Below are 8,658 nucleotides of genomic sequence, written 5' to 3'. Positions count from 1 at the left end.
ACGCCGCACATGCACAGTACAGCGGGAGAAGACGTTGCTCTACTGTGCATGTGCGGCGTAGTAAAGACATTGGCACGCTGCTGTGCAATGCCAGCCCCCAGGGTCAAGCTTGCGCACTGCGGCTCCATTCATTTGGGGGGGGGGGTTTAATTATGTCCATTCCAGTGATTGGTGGGGGTCACAACACACAGCAGTTGAACCCTGAATGATCAGCTAGTTATCCTCTATACCTGTCATAAATGATAGCATATTGCTAGTATACCATCACTGTTCGGTCCCACTGCCAGTATGCTAAGCGTTCCTCAGGGTGGAGGAGTATTACTGCTGGTGCTTCTTTACACATTTTTTTGTGCACATTGACGTACCAGGACACTTGATGTTCAGGTAACTGCAGCATAGCCACATTCACTTAAAAAGTGCCTTGTCTTACTTCCCCTCATATGTAGGAAGCCAAGGGCATCGCTGTACAAGAAATAAGCCATCAGGACCATACAGGACATTTTTTTATTATTATTCTGAACATATTAGATAGGAATACCCTATTAACAACTAAACTAATAATTTACCCCAAATGTCCAGAAAAGCCCTAGTCCGTAAGTATCAGTGGGGCTAATACTGTGGAGTGTTTTACAGCTCTAGATTTCATTATCAATAATGTAAAACCTAAAAAGAAATCGAAAAAACGGAGGGTATATTCACCCACAGGAGATGTTTTTCACAAATTTCCTCTAAATATGGCTAGCATAAAATCCATGCATACGATGCAGAACCAATGCTATTCAGACGGATGAAGTTGTTTTTCAGCTACAGAAATGTGTGCATATATCTGGCATATAAGAAAATACCCTAAGAAGTAATAGGAAAGATACAGCAAGAGCTGTATTTGGCTAAGCTGTTACTTCGTTCAGGCCCGTTCTCGCAGGGGGTCCCAGCAGTTTGGCAGCCGTGATCAGACATCTCCTATATTGAGTCTATGTTGGTAGACATTTTCATATACTATCGAAAATGTCTGAGCTATCTTTATCCCAAATGTACAACTTTAAGTCTATAACACTAGTGCATAAAACTAGAAAATCAGCTCTTGCTATAGCCAAGGTTCTTCTATGGGTGTAGTAAGTATACCTACTTAAAGGAGAAGTCCGGCAAAATTTTTTATTAAAGTATTGTATTGCCCCCCAAAAGATATACAAATCACCAATATACACTTGTGCTTTTTTCCCTGCACTTACTACTGAATCAAGGCTTCACTTCCTGGATAAAATGGTGATGTCACGACCCGACTCCCAGAGCTGTGCGGGCTGTGGCTGCTGGAGAGGATGATGGCAGGGGGATGCTCAGTGTCCCTCCAGTGCCCTGTGTCCCTCAGTATCCCCCTGCCATCATCCTCTCCAGCAGCCACAGCCGCACAGCTCTGGGAGTCGGGTCATGACATCACCATTTTATCCAGGAAGTGAAGCCTTGATGCAGTAGTAAGTACAGGGAAAAAAGCACTTTATAAGTATTTCCTGTAATAAGTGTATATTGGTGATTTGTATAACATTTGAGGGGCAATACAATATTTCAATAAAAATTTTGGCTAGACTTCTCCTTTAAGGAAATGCTAACAAACAAAACTAATAAAGACTATATTTATTTATCCATTCAACATGTATTAATGTATTTATCTTTGTATGATATACTATACTTTTTGTTACTGCACAGTAAAGCTATTCACATGTGTATATATATACAAATGTATTTATACTATCATTTATCAATATACGATATTTTCAAATAGTGATGTATTTTGTGTGTGTATATTTACTATAGAAAGCATATAGCTGATTAGGGGTCCATACGGCTTTATTATGGCCTCAAGGTCTGGCCTGACCGCCGGTCTCATGCCCCAGAATGTCAGCTGTCAGTCCAGGCCATTAGACCTGTGGTCAGACCAACCGTAATACAGAAATCCTCATTCTATACTTTTCCAGAACCCCCTGTCTAGTTACTCATAGGCAACTGGGACTATAAGGCTGCAATAGATAACAGTGTCACATGTTGTTACAAGTAGCTAAGAAAGCTCAAAGGTTTCTTCACCGTAACTTTCTCTGCTAAATAGGTTTGTCCATTGACATAAATGACAGTATGCAGATTTACCAGCAGACAAATGTACACTGAACAGCAGGCTGCTGTATAGGATATGAAACACTATAAATATAGAAAGAACGGAGGCAAAAACCATTGTTTGCTCCCTTAGATTAGGATGTGCTGAGCGACCTACTTGTCCATTGTACAAATTTTTCACAGTAATAATCAGTCTCCTGGTAACTGGCTGAATAGTCCTGAAGCAGCAATGGCAAAGAGAAATGTAAAAGGTTAAGGAGACAGTAATAATGATGGATTATTTCTCAGCGTCCCCACCAGTCAGCTAAATGAAGTAGCTGCAATCATCCTCCAAGTGCTTAACCCCCTTTTTTACCCAGGCACAGCACCATACACTTAGTTGTGGCTGTGCCTGGTACTGCAGCTTATATAATTTCAAATAAATGATCTGATGCTGTAGATCAGTGGTGTCAAACTGGTTGCCCTTCGGGTGTGGCAAAACTACACCTTCCATCATGCCTTAAAAAGCTTTGGCTATCCAGGCATGATGGGAATTGTAGTTCAGCTGGAGGCTCACAGGTTTGACACTTGTGCTGTAGATGAAAGTGGCTCTCTTCTCATGTAGCATTTGTGATGTATTTTGGTGCTGCTCTACTGCAATTTGTAGAATTGTGCAAAAACAGTAATGCCACCAAAACGCCAATAATGTCCCCTAAAAACAGCAACAGCGCCTTCCTTTCATCTGGAAGCACACTGAGCACATCAGTGGTGCCACACTGCTTGCAGTTTGATGCCTGCATTGGGCAGCTGGCATAATTGGCATGCTCCCATAGCCTCATAGGCCACAAGTCTAATTCACTGTCCACATCAGGAACTGTCCAGAGCAGCAGAAATTCCCCATAGAAAACCTCTCCTGCTCTCCAGACTGTAAGGAACTACTGCTGGACATACAGCAGCTGATAAGTACTAGAAGACTTGAGATTTTTAAATAGAAGTAAATTACAAACTGCTATTGTGGCAGTTACTTCACTGTATGGGCATTTTGGTAGGCATTATATTTGTAATTTTTGGCTAGTGTTATATGTCCATTATGGCTGACATCATATGACTACTGTGCTTGCTGCTATTGTATAATCACTGTATTTGGAATTATACATGCACAGCAGCACAGTCATTGAGCACAGCGTCTACCATTATGATGGTAAAATGCCTTTATGGCTCATACTATCATATTAATCCTGTCACTTTACATGTCAGTATTTTGGCCCATATTTTTTGTCAGTACATGTAAGCAAAATCTAGGAGAGGATCTAGACCATGGAAAAGGCGCAAACCCGAGTAGGTTTAACTCACTGGTTTTGGATATAAAAAACTGAGGAAAAATACTGACCACAAAATAGTCCTGTAAAAAAATGTACTAGCTTATTTATGGATTGCTTTATTTGGAGGCTTTTTAGTAAACCCCAGACAGCTTTCTATAATTGTTATGTGTATTTTTACCCATAGAGACTTCATGTGATCATTTTCCACACATACTGTATATCTTCCCATAGTGTGGGTCATACACAGGACATACATAATAGCAAACCCTTCCCCTTTCAGGTTTTAGTAGACAAGAGCTAAATCCATCCCCTATTTGACACTAAATATACAGCTCCTGCATGAGGCCTAAGGTGAGATGTCTCTGAGATAACTATATAAAGTATTCATTTTGGGCACTAGTAAAAATAGAATCATATAGAAGACTATATAGGCATCAGACAGCGCCTAGAAGGACGGCGACTGTGGGTTGTATGTCCTTTATGTAGATCTACTGGTCAAGGCTTATAATTTTAAGACCAAGAGTCATTTACATCAATACCTATAGGGCTTAATTCACCCAATGGAGGCTGAAAACATGTGTCTTTGGCCTCTATCAGGCAGGTATATTTTTCTACTACAGTATATAGAAAAGTGCAGCATATTGCACTGCATAGAAAAAAAGTAAAATTTAATTTTTAAAAAGTGGTACCATTTTCTTTTTACAACTAGAGTCAATGGACGACATACTATTGTATGCCTATGTACTCACAAATGTCAGAGACTAACTTTCTGATAGATACTTCCGCTGAAAGGCTTGAACACAGTGCGCCACACAGGGGCCACATGCTGAGGAAGAGGATAGCTTTCTTATCTTTATCCTCAGCATAATTTTCGTTAAATTCTGCATTTTCCTAATATGTAAATCAGGCGGTTCTGTGCCCTGAAGAAGAAACTACAGAGCTCGGTATACCGCCCCTGAGTATTAGGGCAGTGCTCTGTAATTACATCACTCTGGCTGCTCCTCCCTGCAGAGCGCCAGATAAATATTTGTAAGGACAGGCAGCTGGTGGATTGAACCGCCTAATTAACATATCAATAAAATGGAGGATTAAAGGAAAACGGTGCTGCAGATGAAGGTAAGAAAAGTACCTTCTTCCTCAGCATCTCTTCCTCTATTGGAAGGTAACAGCTGGTTAGAGTCTTCTAAACTGCTGTTAGTTTCCCTTTAAATCCATTAGGTAATGACATCAATCCGATTTGCATCCTGTATTCTCATTGTACATTCTCTCCAATTATAGCTAATAAGTTTCTTGCTCCACTAAACCACATCCCTCACCCCAGACAAGTACACACCAGTAGCACTTGGCACTGATGGTATTATCCGTTCTTAATGCAATTTATCATTCAAGTTTAGGCAGTTTCAATGTTAATTTGCTGCTGCTCACAAGGTCAATGAAAAAAATGCCTTCTGATGTGCCAATCTAACGTTACACAATATGGGTACAGATCAGGATCAGGATACTGGTGAAGGTTAGTTCGATCTTGAAGATTAGTATGTGAAACTTGTGGCCTTATTGTAACATAAAGCAAACAGATGGCTATGAGGGTACTTTCATACTGAAAATATTGACACTTGGATTTATCATAATCTAGGAGAATTTTAATTCTCTAATATAACTTACCTATTGGACCTACAAGAACAATATAAAGTGTGTATACAATATAGAATCCATATGAATAGGTGATCTGTAAAACAGAGGCACCTTTTGAATCTTCTTGACATCTTTATCATTGTGTGTACTCCATATAAATAAAATTTGAAAATAAAGATAAAAATTTGAAGATAAGAATAGCATAAAGAATAAAAAGAAAACAAAACACTGACAAAGATGCAGATAAATCCTTTTTATTTCTTGCCTGGCTAAAAGACAACTCCGGTCAGGGTGATTTTTTGTAAAAGTGATGGGGAGGCTGAAAGAAATAATGTGCTCTCACCTCCCGGCTCCAGCGCTGACGCCACATACTGCCGCTGCGGTCATCTGGCCGCTTCCTGCTTAGAGAGGGGACCCGGGTCGTGATGTGGTAAGAGCATGTTATTTCTTTCAGCCTCCCTGGCACTTTTACAAAGAATCTCCCTGCCCGGAATTGTCCTTTAAGTTCTGTATTTCACTACTATCAACATGTATTGATCCCATTGCAACAACATTTGATTGTATTTCACTACTACAAAAACCTAGTTGCCAACATTTGACATTTTTTTCTAGGAACACTTTAGTGTTGTCCAGGGACAAGCTCGGCCAGGTAAGGAGAAGGGATGCTCCCTCTGGGATTGCATCGTAGAGGGGAGAATCCCCTCCACTAGACCAGCACGGAGGGGCACTGCAGGGCATTTAAATGCAGCTGTCATGTTTGACAGCTGCATTTAAATGTTCTAATTAGTGGCAGGAGGGTCGCAGCGCAGACCCTCTCTGAACTCCCCTAACGACGCCATGACGAGGTACGTCATGGGTTGTTAAGGGGTTTAAGTACACAGTTGCTGCGTCTCATTGAAGCAAACATTTAAAATCCCTAAACAAGCAATGAGATCTGTCCAGCTCTCTCCTCTATGACGCCTTTGTCCCCTGACCATGTTTTTATAAATGACTAATGACTGTCTACTATAAGTGTCTAAGGGCATTCAGGATACAAAAACCTAAGGGAGAGACATGTCATACCCAGCATTAGGCTGAATATTACACAGAGCTGACACACACCAAACATAAACAGACATGAACAAACATTGTATTGTGAAACGTGCAGTCCTCTTGAAGGCTTAGAGGACTTCTCTATTTGTTTAATGAAAGTTGAGGGCTTTGCTGCTTATTTTGGTCAAAGTATTGTTATGCTTGCCAACCGCATCATGGTACACCCAGTTCTTACTAATAACAGAGTAATCAATCCACGTCTCCTGTTTGTAAGGGCCCTATTCCACCGGACGATTATCGTTGCATAATCGTTAACGATTAACGATCTCAAACGACCGCTATTGCGAAAGACCTGAAAACGTTCACTCATTTCCATGGAACGATAATCGTTACTTATGATCGTAAGTGCGATAGTTTTTTCTTCGCTATTTATTCGCTATTGCGTTCGTATCTATTGCGAACGACCGAACGATGTCTTATTCAATGTGAATGATTTGCGAACGTTTTGCGAACGAGCAACGATAAAAATAGGTCCAGGTCTTATAAGGCGATCAACGATTTCTCGTTCGGTCGTTAATCGTTAACTGCATTTCAACCGAACGATTATCGTTTAGATTCGAACGATTTAACGATAATCTAAACGATAATCGTATGGTGGAATAGGGCCCTAAGTGAAAAAAGCCAGTGTCTAAATTTCAGTGTGAAAATAACACTGAGGGGTTTAACATTGTCCACACACATTGGTCTTTTGGGGACAGGTCCTATTGTCTTCCTTGGGCTCCATGTGTATGGATACCTGTGACTGATGTAAAAGAGTTTAAGGGTAGCTTCACACGTAAAAGATCCGCAGCGGATTTCACTCTGTGTGTTCTTCAGCGAAATACACTGTGATCCTGTGTAATGTCATTTTCTATGGGTTTACATATCGCAGGGAAATGAAAAATCTGCTGCGAGTATGTAATCCCATAGAAAATGACAGTACCTAAATGACAGTACCAAAACTTGCAGCGTGATCCGGTACATCTCAACTAATATAGTTATACTTGTAGGACTCGTAAATGCTGTGCTTTCCCTCCCATTGTTGACAGCTCGTTGTCTAGGTTACTGACCACCCTATATAGCTACAATGTAGACGTATAGCAAGATAGTGTGTTAATACTGTAAAATATTTCTAAATTTACTTCGCTTATATATACACTAACAGACATGTATTTAGAGCAGAGTGGTGGTCTGTAACCTAGACAACGAGCTGTCAACAATGGTAGGGAAAGGCAGCATAACAGTAGAGGGAGGCAAATGGGCTAAATAAATGTATTTGCAAAGATATATAACTTGACTTAGCCCTATGAGATTAACTATATTAGTTGGGATGGGAATAACCGTTTAGGGTGCCTTCACACACACCGGATCCGCAGCGGATTTCACGCTGCGGATTCGTATGGAAATCCGCTGCGGGTCCAGCGTCCCTATGAGAATACATACTCACAGCGGGATGTCAAGTTGTACATCAACTCCTCCCCGCTCCGGCTTGCTTTGGGGGTTCCCGGCGTCTGCTGGTCCTGCTCAGCCAATCAGTGGGCTGCCCCGCCGCAGCCACTGATTGGCTGAGCGTGACGTCCTGCCAGGAACCCCTGAAGCAAGCCAGAGCACCGGGAGGTTAACTTACATACTCGCAGCGGGATGTCAAATCAAATTTATATGTTAAAGAAGTCTGTCGTTTTCTGAAAGTCGGCAGCCTGCAGGGGGAGGGGGGACATTAATTTCAAATAACAACTTACCTCTCCCCATGCCCTCGCTAAGCAGCAGAAGTGGCCGCGGGACCCCCACCAAGCTCCGGGACCTCCGGGGTGTCCACGTCACGGCCCAGCTGATGGCCACCGCTGAGGGACGCCACTTCAGTCACCGATTTGGTGAGGGGGGAAGATGACTAGCGGGGGTCCCGTGGCTGCTCCAGGGACCTCTCATGGGGAGAGGTAAGTTGTTACTTGAAATCAATTTCCCCCTGCAGGCTGACGGCTTTTAGAAAACGCTCGACTCCTCCTTTAATGATATCTGCTAAAGAATTTTGGTAATGTTTTTCAAATGTTTCATTTTACTATGTATATTGTAAAGTACTCCTGAAATATTGTAGTTTATTCTGGCGGCTAAGTCTAATGATAAGCTGACACTTTTTGCTCTGTAGATATCACTTTCCAACGGTGTCGTCCTTAATAAAGACAGGATTATAGTAAAGGTGACACCAGAGTAAAGATAAGACAGGATTCACTATTCAAAATAGGTGATGTTACAGGCCATGTCCTCCACCTTACTGCACAGTAATCTCTGCACAAATGACAGAGCAAAACTCTCCTATAGAAGTCAATGAGTCAACTCCAGTCTATTGTTTCCTATAGTCCATGTCGCTGTTGTAAAGCATATCTTTAAATGCTGTTAATAGACCAAAATAGAAGCTCAGGCAATATGGCTGCCACCATAATAATGTATAAATAATTGCAATTAATTCCGGCTGTAGGTAGCGTTAAACAATGGCCTTTCACGCGGAGTGGCCATTGTTTGTACAGCATGTGAACATAGCTAATGAATGAAAAAC

This window comes from Dendropsophus ebraccatus, chromosome 4, assembly GCF_027789765.1.
Source record: "Dendropsophus ebraccatus isolate aDenEbr1 chromosome 4, aDenEbr1.pat, whole genome shotgun sequence".
NCBI classification, from domain to species: domain Eukaryota; kingdom Metazoa; phylum Chordata; class Amphibia; order Anura; family Hylidae; genus Dendropsophus; species Dendropsophus ebraccatus.
The sequence above is the reverse complement of the archived record's forward strand: the minus strand, read 5'-3'. Positions refer to the sequence as shown.